The sequence below is a fragment of the Dendrobates tinctorius genome, unplaced genomic scaffold (assembly GCF_039654945.1).
Source record: "Dendrobates tinctorius isolate UK_male_01 unplaced genomic scaffold, ASM3965494v1 ptg000055l, whole genome shotgun sequence".
NCBI classification, from domain to species: Eukaryota; Metazoa; Chordata; class Amphibia; order Anura; family Dendrobatidae; genus Dendrobates; species Dendrobates tinctorius.
In genome coordinates this window covers 923,489-933,505 of record NW_027361723.1, presented here as the reverse complement: position 1 = coordinate 933,505, position 10,017 = coordinate 923,489, and the positions used below count along the sequence as shown (strand labels likewise).

The window sequence follows — 10,017 nt, the reverse complement described above, 5'->3', positions numbered from 1 at the left end:
CAGAACGCCGGGACCGGGCTGAGAGAGAGGCTGCAGAACGCCAGGAGGAGAGAGAGGCTGCAGAACGTTGGGAGGAGAGAGAGGCTGCAGAACGCCGGGAGGACAGAGAGGCTGCAGAACGTTGGGAGGAGAGAGAGGCTGCAGAACATTGGGAGGAGAGAGAGGCTGCAGAACGTTGGGAGGAGAGAGAGGCTGCAGAACGCCAGGAGGTGAGAGGCTGCAGAACGCCAGGAGGAGAGAGAGGCTGCAGAACGTTGGGAGGAGAGAGAGGCTGCAGAAGGCAGGGAGGAGAGAGAGGCTGCAGAACGCCAGGAGGAGAGAGAGGCTGTAGAACGCCAGGAGGAGAGAGAGGCTGCAGAACGCCAGGAGGAGAGAGAGGCTGCAGAACGCCGGGAGGAGAGAGAGGCTGCAGAACGCCGGGAGGAGAGAGAGGCTGCAGAACGCCGGGAGGAGAGAGAGGCTGCAGAACGCCGGGAGGAGAGAGAGGCTGCAGAACGCCAGGAGGTGAGAGAGGCTGCAGAATGCCGGGAGGTGAGTGGCTGCAGAACGCCAGGAGGTGAGAGGCTGCAGAACGCCGGGAGGAGAGAGCTTTCAAGCTTCAGATGACTCAAATAGAAAGGGGTAACGGTCCTCAGCTGACCCCTTTCCCGGACATAAATCCAAGGAAACCACGTCTGGCAAACTTCCCTGTGATGGAGAAGGATATGGACTTAGATACTTTCCTTCGAGGGTTTGAAAAAACCTGCAGGCAATACCATCTACCCAGTGAGCAGTGGGCGCAGTATCTGACCCCAGGGTTGAGAGGCAAAGCCCTGGAAGTTTTTTGCTGGACTCCCGCCAGAGCTAGATGGGAACTATGAGGCAATAAGAGGCCCTGATCAGGAAATACAACCTAACCCCAGAAGTGTACCGGAGGAAGTTCTGGAATCTACAACATGTATCAACGGACAGCTATGCGGATGTCGTGAGCACCTTGAGGACCACGTTCCATCAGTGGATCAGAGGACTTTCTGTTAACACTTTTGAGGACTTAACGGATCTTATGGTCAAGGATCAATTTCTTCTTATGTGCCCCTCGGATGTACAACAATTTGTATGTGATCGGGAGCCACGAACTGCGGATCAGGCTGCAAAGACTGCTAACTGCTATGTGGCTAACAGGATGCCTGAGGTGCGGAAGCCATCAGGATTCAGCTGGAAGGGAGGTAAGCCAAGCGGGGATCCTTCTCCCTCTGCCGGCCGATTACCAGTGCTGTCCAAGCCCACCTCCTATGGGGTCCCAGGGAATAGACATTCTCTAGGCGATACACGCCGATGCTTCTCCTGCAACAAAGTGGGACATGTTAGCGCTGTCTGCCCTGATAGGGACAAATGCCCAACTACAACCACAAAGCCATCTGGGTCCCCCCACCTTTTGTCCTCTTTGTGGCCGGCTCTGATGTGAGGACCCATGAGAACTGTCAATCTGTCACTGTTGGCAATAAAGTCCTCATTGGTCTCGGAGACACTGGGGCAGAGGTGACTCTGGTGCGTCCAGCAATGGTAAACCCTGCAAATATACCAGGAAAGACCATGTCTATAACCGGGATTGGAGGGGTCAGCCCGGCCGTGCCCATGGCCCGTGTATACCTGGACTGGGGAGCAGGGAAAGGACTGAGAGAAGTGGGAGTATCAGTGGCTATTCCCACCAATGTGTTGCTAGGCACAGACTTGGGGAGGATGGTGTCCCACTATATCCCTCCCTTGCAAGTAAATGCTACAGAAGAGGTGGAAGAAAGCAACCCACCTGAGATCCTGTGCAAGGAGGGAAAATGTACCAATGCACAGGAATGTACATATATGGCCGCTGTGGCCTGGAGCCAGGCTGTGGCTCAGACTAAACCCCAGAGATTAGAGGATAAGGCTCAAATAGAACTGCCAGAACCGGTGGACCATACAGTGGCCCAGGAGCCTCCTCATATGGCAGACCCACCGAGGTCCCTGATAACCGACACTGAAGACTCAGCTTCAGACCAGGGCCTGGCAGTCACACTAGGCCAGGGCTGCAGACTGACAGAGCTTCCAGGAGGCCCTGCGGACAGATGTCAGTCTGGAGAAGCTCAGATGTCTTGCAGATCAACCCCCCACTGCTTTTGACAGAGAGAGAATATACTGGGAGCAGGGCAGACTGTATAAAGAGACTCTCCCCACTGATACTACAGAACCTTGGGACTGTGAAAAGCAGCTGGTCGTTCCTTATCCATTCAGGGAACAATTATTGAGAATTGCTCATGAAATTCCTCTGGCTGGACACCTTGGAATACAAAAGACTAAAGCTCGCCTGACACATGACTTTTATTGGCCCAGTATGGGGACAGATATAGCCAACTACTGTCGATCCTGCGTAGTTTGTCAGAGAGTTGGAAAGTCTGAGGATATACAGAAAGCCCCAATGAAACCACTGCCAGTGATCGATGAGCCTTTCCAGTGAGTGGCTGTGGATATCATAGGGCCACTTGCAATTCCTAGCAGCTCTGGCAAAAAATACATCTTCACAGTGGTGGACTACGCTACTCGATATCCGGAAGCTGCGGCCCTGTCCTCCATCCGAGCAGACAAAGTGGCGGAGGCTTTACTGTTTTCTCTCGTGTGGGTTTCCCCAGGGAAATGTTAACCGATCAGGGAACCCAATTCATGTCCGATCTGATGGAAAGCCTCTGCGAAAAAATACAGGTGCAGCATTTTGTGGCCAGCGCCTATCATCACCAAACCAGTGGACTCTGCGAGCGTTTTAACGGGACATTAAAACAAATGCTCAGAATGCTGGTGGAGACTGAAGGAAGAGACTGGGAGCAGCACCTCCCCCATCTGCGTACAGAGAGTTATACTAAGATTGGGCCAGGGTCACTAGTGGGGGACCACAGGGGTCTGTATTGGGCCCCCTACTATTTATTATATTTATTAATGATCTAGTGGATGGCTTACACAGTAACATATCAGTATTTGCAGATGATACAAAACTATGTAAGGGAGTTAACACAAAGGAGGACAGTTTGCAACTACCGACAGATTTGAGTAAATTGAAGAATTGGGCTGAAAAATGGCAAATGAGGTTTAACCCAGATAAGTGTAAGGTTCTGCACATGGGAAGGAGAAACAGATGCTACAATTACTTACCAAATGGGAAACTGCTGGGGAAATCAGACATGGAAAAAGACTTGGGCATCTTAGTCAATAAGAAGCTAAATTGGAGTGCCCAGTGTCAGGCAGCTGCCACCAAAGCAAATAGGGTCATGGGATGCATTAGAAGAGGTCTGGGGACACGAGATGAAAACATAATTCTCCCTCCGTACAAATCACTCGTCAGACCACACTTGGAGGATTGTGGGCAATTTTGGACGCCGGTGCTCAAGAAAGACATTACTGAACTTGAAAGGGTTCAAAGGCGGGCTACTAAAATGATAAATGGAGTTGGTTCACTACAATACCCAGAAAGGTTATCAAAATTAGGTCTATTTACTCTAGAAAAGAGAAGACTTAGGAGAGACTTAATATATATGTACAAGTATATCAGAGGGCAATACAGAGATCTCTCCAATGAACTGTTTGTACCAAGGACTGTGCCAAGAACAAGGGGGCATTCTCTTCGTTTGGAGGAAAGACAATTTCTGCACCAGCATAGAAGAGGGTTCTTCACGGTAAGAGCAGTGAGGCTCTGGAATTCTCTTCCTGAGGAAGTGGTGATGGCCAACTCACTGAATGTAAGAAAGGAATGGAGGCTTTTCTTGTGAGTAACAGTATAGAAGGTTACGAATAACAGAATATTATAGGTAGATGGTTGACCCAGCTTAGGGGAAGGAATTTTTTTCCCTATGGAGAAAATTGGCTTCTACTCTGTGGGTTTTTTGCCTTCCCCAGGATCAACAATGCAGAACAGCTGCACTAAAAATAGGCTGAACTAGATGGACATAAGGTCTTCCTTCAGCCTTCAAAACTATGTTACTATGTTACAGAGAGGTACCCCAGGCATCTACAGGATTCTCCCCCTTTGAAATGGTTTGGTTATGGCAGGAGGGTCAGGGGGCCACTTGATTTGATTAAGGACTGTTGGGAGGGCGACCCCAAAACTATGGGCGTCTCGGTGGTTGAATATGTACTGTGGCTCAGGGAAAGAATGCAAAAACTGAGCAACCTGGCCTATGAGAACGTGACCCAGGCCCAAATCAACCAGAGGGTCTGGTACGACCGTAATGCCAGACTGAGGGCCTACGAGGAAGGGCAGAAGGTTTGGGTGTTGGTCCCTATGTTACAGAATAAACTACAGACCACATGGGAGGAACCATACGCTGTACCAAGCGGCTAAATGATGTTAATTATGTGGTGACCCTAGATGAGCATGAAAAGCGTCAGAAGGTATTCCATGTAAATAGGCTGAAGGTTCATCATGACAGGGAGGCCACCTGTCTGTAGCCTGCCTGAAGAGGGGGAGGATGATCTGTTACTAGATGTGAGGGCTGGGACTCAGTATATGGAGTCCCTGGGGTTAGTAGAGTTTAACCCTGCACTGTCCCACAGCCAGAGGTCTGAGCTGATGGGGGTGCTCAACGAGTTCACAATTCAACATAAGAAAGGAGTCGATCATGGCAATGCTGATGGCCTTCCTCACCTAGGTGGGGCGGAACCAGATACGCACTCGGGAGCTGACCTATAAGTCAGCCCCCATGCACGTTCATAAGGAGGGAGGTGTAGTGAATTATGTATGACCAGCAGTACATTTGTCTTAGACGGCAGCTCTCCACACAGGTCATGACCTCACGTTATCCTGAGAAGGCAGTCTCCTGTCTCCAATCTCACCAGGGGGCTTTACTGAGAACTACACAGTGGTAACATTTCACACCTCTCAGTGTCTTTGAAGAAGAGATGCCAATTGGAGAATGGCACTATATCTATGAGAAAGGTTACACAAAGAGTTTCAAAGGAAAAAAATAATGTATTCATTGGTAAAATAGCCATGGTCCCGTCACAAACCAGCAATTAGAATATTAACATGAGAGGCTGGTCTAGAAATTGGATTCCCAAGTCACATCTATAAATCAGGCCGACACGAAGAAAAGGGTTCCCAGTGAGGGGCAGCCTAGCTGCTGTGCTCCATTTCATATTCCCCCCTCCCTCGGGGACAGAGTACCAGGATGCAAAGTTCGATATTTCTGTAAGTTTTTTCCCTTTTATCGCTGTTTTGCATATTTGTAGGTCACTTTTTATTTCCATTGTCATATCCTATTTATTGTAAGCACTGCACCTTTTCTATTAAAGCTTAAATCTTTAGTAAGTCTGAACCTTGTTGCTCTAAAGAATCCACAGCCTTAGAGTGTGCGCTCCTGGTGACTGGCACATAATAGTAGTATTTCCAGGACTCATCGCCCGTGTGTTCGGTGAGTGGTGGCAGCGTGTATGAGCGGGGTGTGTGGTCTGTGTCGGGGTGTGATTTATGCTCCCACTGCAGCATAGAACAAAGGTTGAATGCTGGACTGAGTGAGAGGAGATAGATTAACCCTTGCAGTCGCAACCCCAAATCACATGCTGAGAAGCGGGTACTTGACAAATTGGCAGTGGTGTGATATACGAATATATCCTCCCTAGTAATTCGTGACAGGGGTGTTCTGTACTTTACACCAAATTATCTCCATTGACATATAGTGAAGAACACGCCTATAGCAGATCCTTCTCCCCATTGGTGAAAAAGGATAAATACGACATTTTGGCAAGGTAAATACACAGGCGAGGTCTCACCCGATACGGAGGGAAAAAATTCAATAGTAACTGCATTCCTCTCTCCAGATTCATGCTCTCCCCCATTCTCCCGACGCATTTCGTCATTGCTCATCAAGGGAATACTTTGGGGCTACTGCGACTATGTCGCAAACAGGATGTCATATGGCGGCATATAATAAAATAACACCAACCCTAATGTCAAATGTGTCTTTTGGAGTCGGAATCAAAGCCATAACCATATAAAATCTTAAAGCCATACAATATTAGTTCCTTTACTTGTACTCGCCAACTTTTCTTGGCATAGTATAGAAGTCGATTGCCAGGCCTTTCTTCCACGCAATAATGCAGCAACCGTGCAGGAGCCACGCTGAATCAGCAATGTATGCTGTCAATACAAACCACCTTGTCATGTTCTACTGCTGGGCAGTACGCTTAGTCTGGTGTGTCAGTTCAAACCCGTCCGCCTGGGGTGTCCTAACTGCAAAATAGACTGTCGGAGGCATAGCTTTCAACATCACTGATCCACTCAAATATACACAATACAGACACCAAAAAACACACAATCCAAAAGCATCAAATGCACAATACACACAGCAAATAATGTAAATACACAATACAGACATGAAAAGGTAACCAGCAGAACGCAGGGCACGTCAGTAAAAGACTAAAGAGAGACACTCGAGCTGACAAAGAACTTTATCAAAAGATATGTAGAGACAGAAAGTGATCATCTGAGGGACAAGACCAGGAAGCGTACCAAAAGATCAAAGAGATACGAGAAAAGGTTCTACCAAGAGTGGGAACAAACTTACTGAACCAGAACAGATCAAGGTAGGATGGAAAGAGGACACGGAGCTCCTCTACAAGAACTACTTGGTGATACGGGAAGAAACTGAGACTGGAAATGATAGCGAGCCGAACATCCTGAAAGACAAAATGGTTGCTCCAATAAAGCTGCCAGATGAACAAACAGGATTCAGAAAAGGCAGAGGAACAAGAGATGTGATTGCTAACAGATGGAATGGGAAAGACTACAGCAAAGCCGTCGACTGTTGATCAGCAGAAACTTTGGAAACCCATGATAAATAGAGGTGTGCCGAACCATCTGATCAGTCTCATTAGGAACCTTTACATTGAACAAGAAGCAGCAATCCGAACAGAACATGGTGACACGGCATGACTCACAGTAGAACGAGGCATCGGATGTGGCTGCACCCTGTCACCATTTTTCTTCAATGTATATGCAGAAGCAACAAGGTTAGATGGAATGAAGAACTTATTGCGAAGTGTCAAGATGGAAATCTTGAACATGGGACTGCTACTCAATACAAAGAAGACAAACATATTGACTACTGTCAGGGACGACCGGATCTCATTTGAGATGGACGGCAATGAGCTGGAAGTTGTAAAGGGCTTCAACCTACTCTGACTGAAGTCAATAGAATAGCAAATAAACAATGAAGTCACTGAACAAAGTCCTAAAATCGAGGAACATTTCACTGGAGATGAAGACATGGCTCAGACATAGCCTGTTTTTATTTTTCTGTAGTAACGTATGGATTAGTAACCTGGACAATAAAGAAGCGAGACAGAAGAAGAACTGAAGCCTTCGAAATGTGGTGGAGAAGGATGTTATCAATACCATGGATGGCAAGAAGGACAAACCAGTCAATCTTGGAACAAATCAAGCTGACATATCACTCGAAGCGAGGATCACCGAGCTACAACTTGCCTTCTGTGGACACATCATACGAAGAGAGCAGTCACTGGAGAAGGACATCTTGGCCGGAAGAATAGAAGGAACAAGGCGAAGAGGAAGACTAGCAACCCAATGGCTAAATACTATCAAAATAACGGCGGAGAAGTTGCTGGAGGACCTAGCTAGGCTTGTACAAGATCAATCTTCCTACAGAGCGTTCATCCATCACGTGGCATTTGGTGGCATTAAGCCACCAAATATAACAGAAGCCACTGAGAATGTATTATTGAAACAAAGAGACAAAGCAGCAAACCCCAATGAGGTGATTATTATGGGGGACTTCAACTACCCCGACATAGACCGGGAAACCGAAACCTGCGGATCTCAGAAAGGAAACCAACGTCTGTCAGTGACCGAGGATAATTATCTGTCACCACTTGTGCAGGGCCCAACTAGAGGGACGGCCCTTCTGGACTTAATGTTAAGCCACAGGCCAGATAGAATAACAGAAGTCTGAGTCGATGGCACCGAGGGAACAGTGACCACAATATAACACAATTCCACTTGTCCTTCAGTAAGGCGCCCTGGAAGGGGGTTACGAAAACGCTGGATTTCAGGAAAGCAAAGTGTGAGCAGCTTAGAGAGGACCTTCCCCGAATTGATTGGGACAATGTCCTCAAAAATAGGAGCACAGAAAATAAATGGGAAACATTTAAATCAGTTTTACACACCCACTGCGAGCTGGCCATACCGTACAGAAATAAAAGGGCTAGGAACAGGAGAACACCAATGTGGCTAAATAAGGATGTAAAGAGGGCAATAAAGAACAAGAACAAGGAATTTAGGAAGCTAAACCAAGAAGACAATGAAGAAGCATTAAAAAGTTATAGAGAAAAAAATAAAATGTGTAAAAAAACAAATACATTTAGCAAAAGTGGAAACTGAGAGACTCATTGCTAAGGAAAGTAAAACAAACGCCAAACTATTCTATAATTATATAAACAGTAAAATGATTAAAATTGATGGTGTCGGCCCTTTAAAGAACAATGAGGGTGAAATCATAGAGAGCGATGTGGGAAAAGCAAATGTTTTAAATACTTTTTTCTCAACAGTGTTCACACAGGAAAAGGATTTGCCAGGGGAAATGCAGAGTGATAATGTAAACTCCCCATTAACTATTACCTGCCTAACCCAGGAAGAAGTGCAGAACCGCCTTAGTAAGATGAAAATGGACAAATCACCAGGCCCTGATGGCATTCACCCTCGGGTATTAAGGGAGTTAAGTAATGTGATAGACAGGCCTCTATTCCTTATATTGAAAGACTCTATAGAAACAGGGTCTGTTCCTTTTGATTGGCGGCAAGCAAATGTGGTACCAATATTCAAAAAGGGGTGTAAAAGGGAACCTGGAAACTATCGGCCGGTAAGCTGAACATCTGCTGTAGTTAAAATTTTTGAAGGGTTTCTAAGGGATACCATTATGGAATATCTCACTGTTAATAAATGTTTAACTCCATATCAACATGGATTTATGAAGGATCGCTCCTGTCAGACTAACCTGATCAGCTCCTATGAGGATGTAAGCTCTCAAATGGACCCAGGAGAATCATTGGATGTCATTTATCTCGACTTCTCTAAAGCATCTGACACTGTCCCACATAAAAGATTGGTAATTAAGAGGAGAAAGCTCGGGGAAAATGTGTGTAGATGGGTAGGTAGCTGGCTTAGTGATAGAAGACAAAGAGTGGTTATTAATGGGGCATCCTCAGATTGGGTCAGGGTTACTAGTGGGGGACCACAGGGGTCTGTATTGGGCCCCCTACTATTTAATATATTTAGTAATGATCTAGTGGATGGCTTACACAGTAACATATCAGTATTTGCAGATGATACAAAACTATGTAAGGGAGTTAACACAAAGGAGGACAGTTTGCAACTACAGACAGATTTGCGTAAATTGGAGAATTGGGCCGAAAAATGGCAAATGAGATTTAACACAGATAAGTGTAAGGTTATGCACATGGGAAGGAGAAACAGAGGCTACAATTACTGACTAAATGGGAAACTGCTGGGGAAATCAGACATGGAAAAAGACTTGGGCATCTTAGTCAATAAGAAGCTAAATTGGAGTGCCCAGTGTCAGGCAGCTGCCACCAAAGCAAATAGGGTCATGGGATGCATTAGAAGAGGTCTGGGGACACGAGATGAAAACATAATTCTCCCTCTGTACAAATCACTCGTCAGACCACACTTTGAGGATTGTGTGCAATTTTGGACGCCGGTGCTCAAGAAAGACATTACTGAACTTGAAAGGGTTCAAAGGCGGCTACTAAAATGATAAATGGAGTTGGTTCACTACAATAACCAGAAAGGTTATCAAAATTAGGTCTATTTACTCTAGAAAAGAGAAGACTTAGGGGAGACCTAATATATATGTACAAGTATATCAGAGGGCAATACAGAGATCTCTCCAATGAACTGTTTGTACCAAGGACTGTGACAAGAACAAGGGGGCATTCTCTTCGTTTGGAGGAAAGACAATTTCTGCACCAGCATAGAAGAGGGTT

The 10,017-nt window shown here is 46.3% G+C and overlaps 1 pseudogene; it reads left to right on the top strand.

Moving 5' to 3' along the window:
- Nucleotides 1-250: 250 nt before the first annotated feature.
- On the top strand, nt 251-5,308 carry LOC141091577 (uncharacterized; annotated as a pseudogene).
- The last annotated feature ends 4,709 nt before the right edge of the window (nt 5,309-10,017 follow it).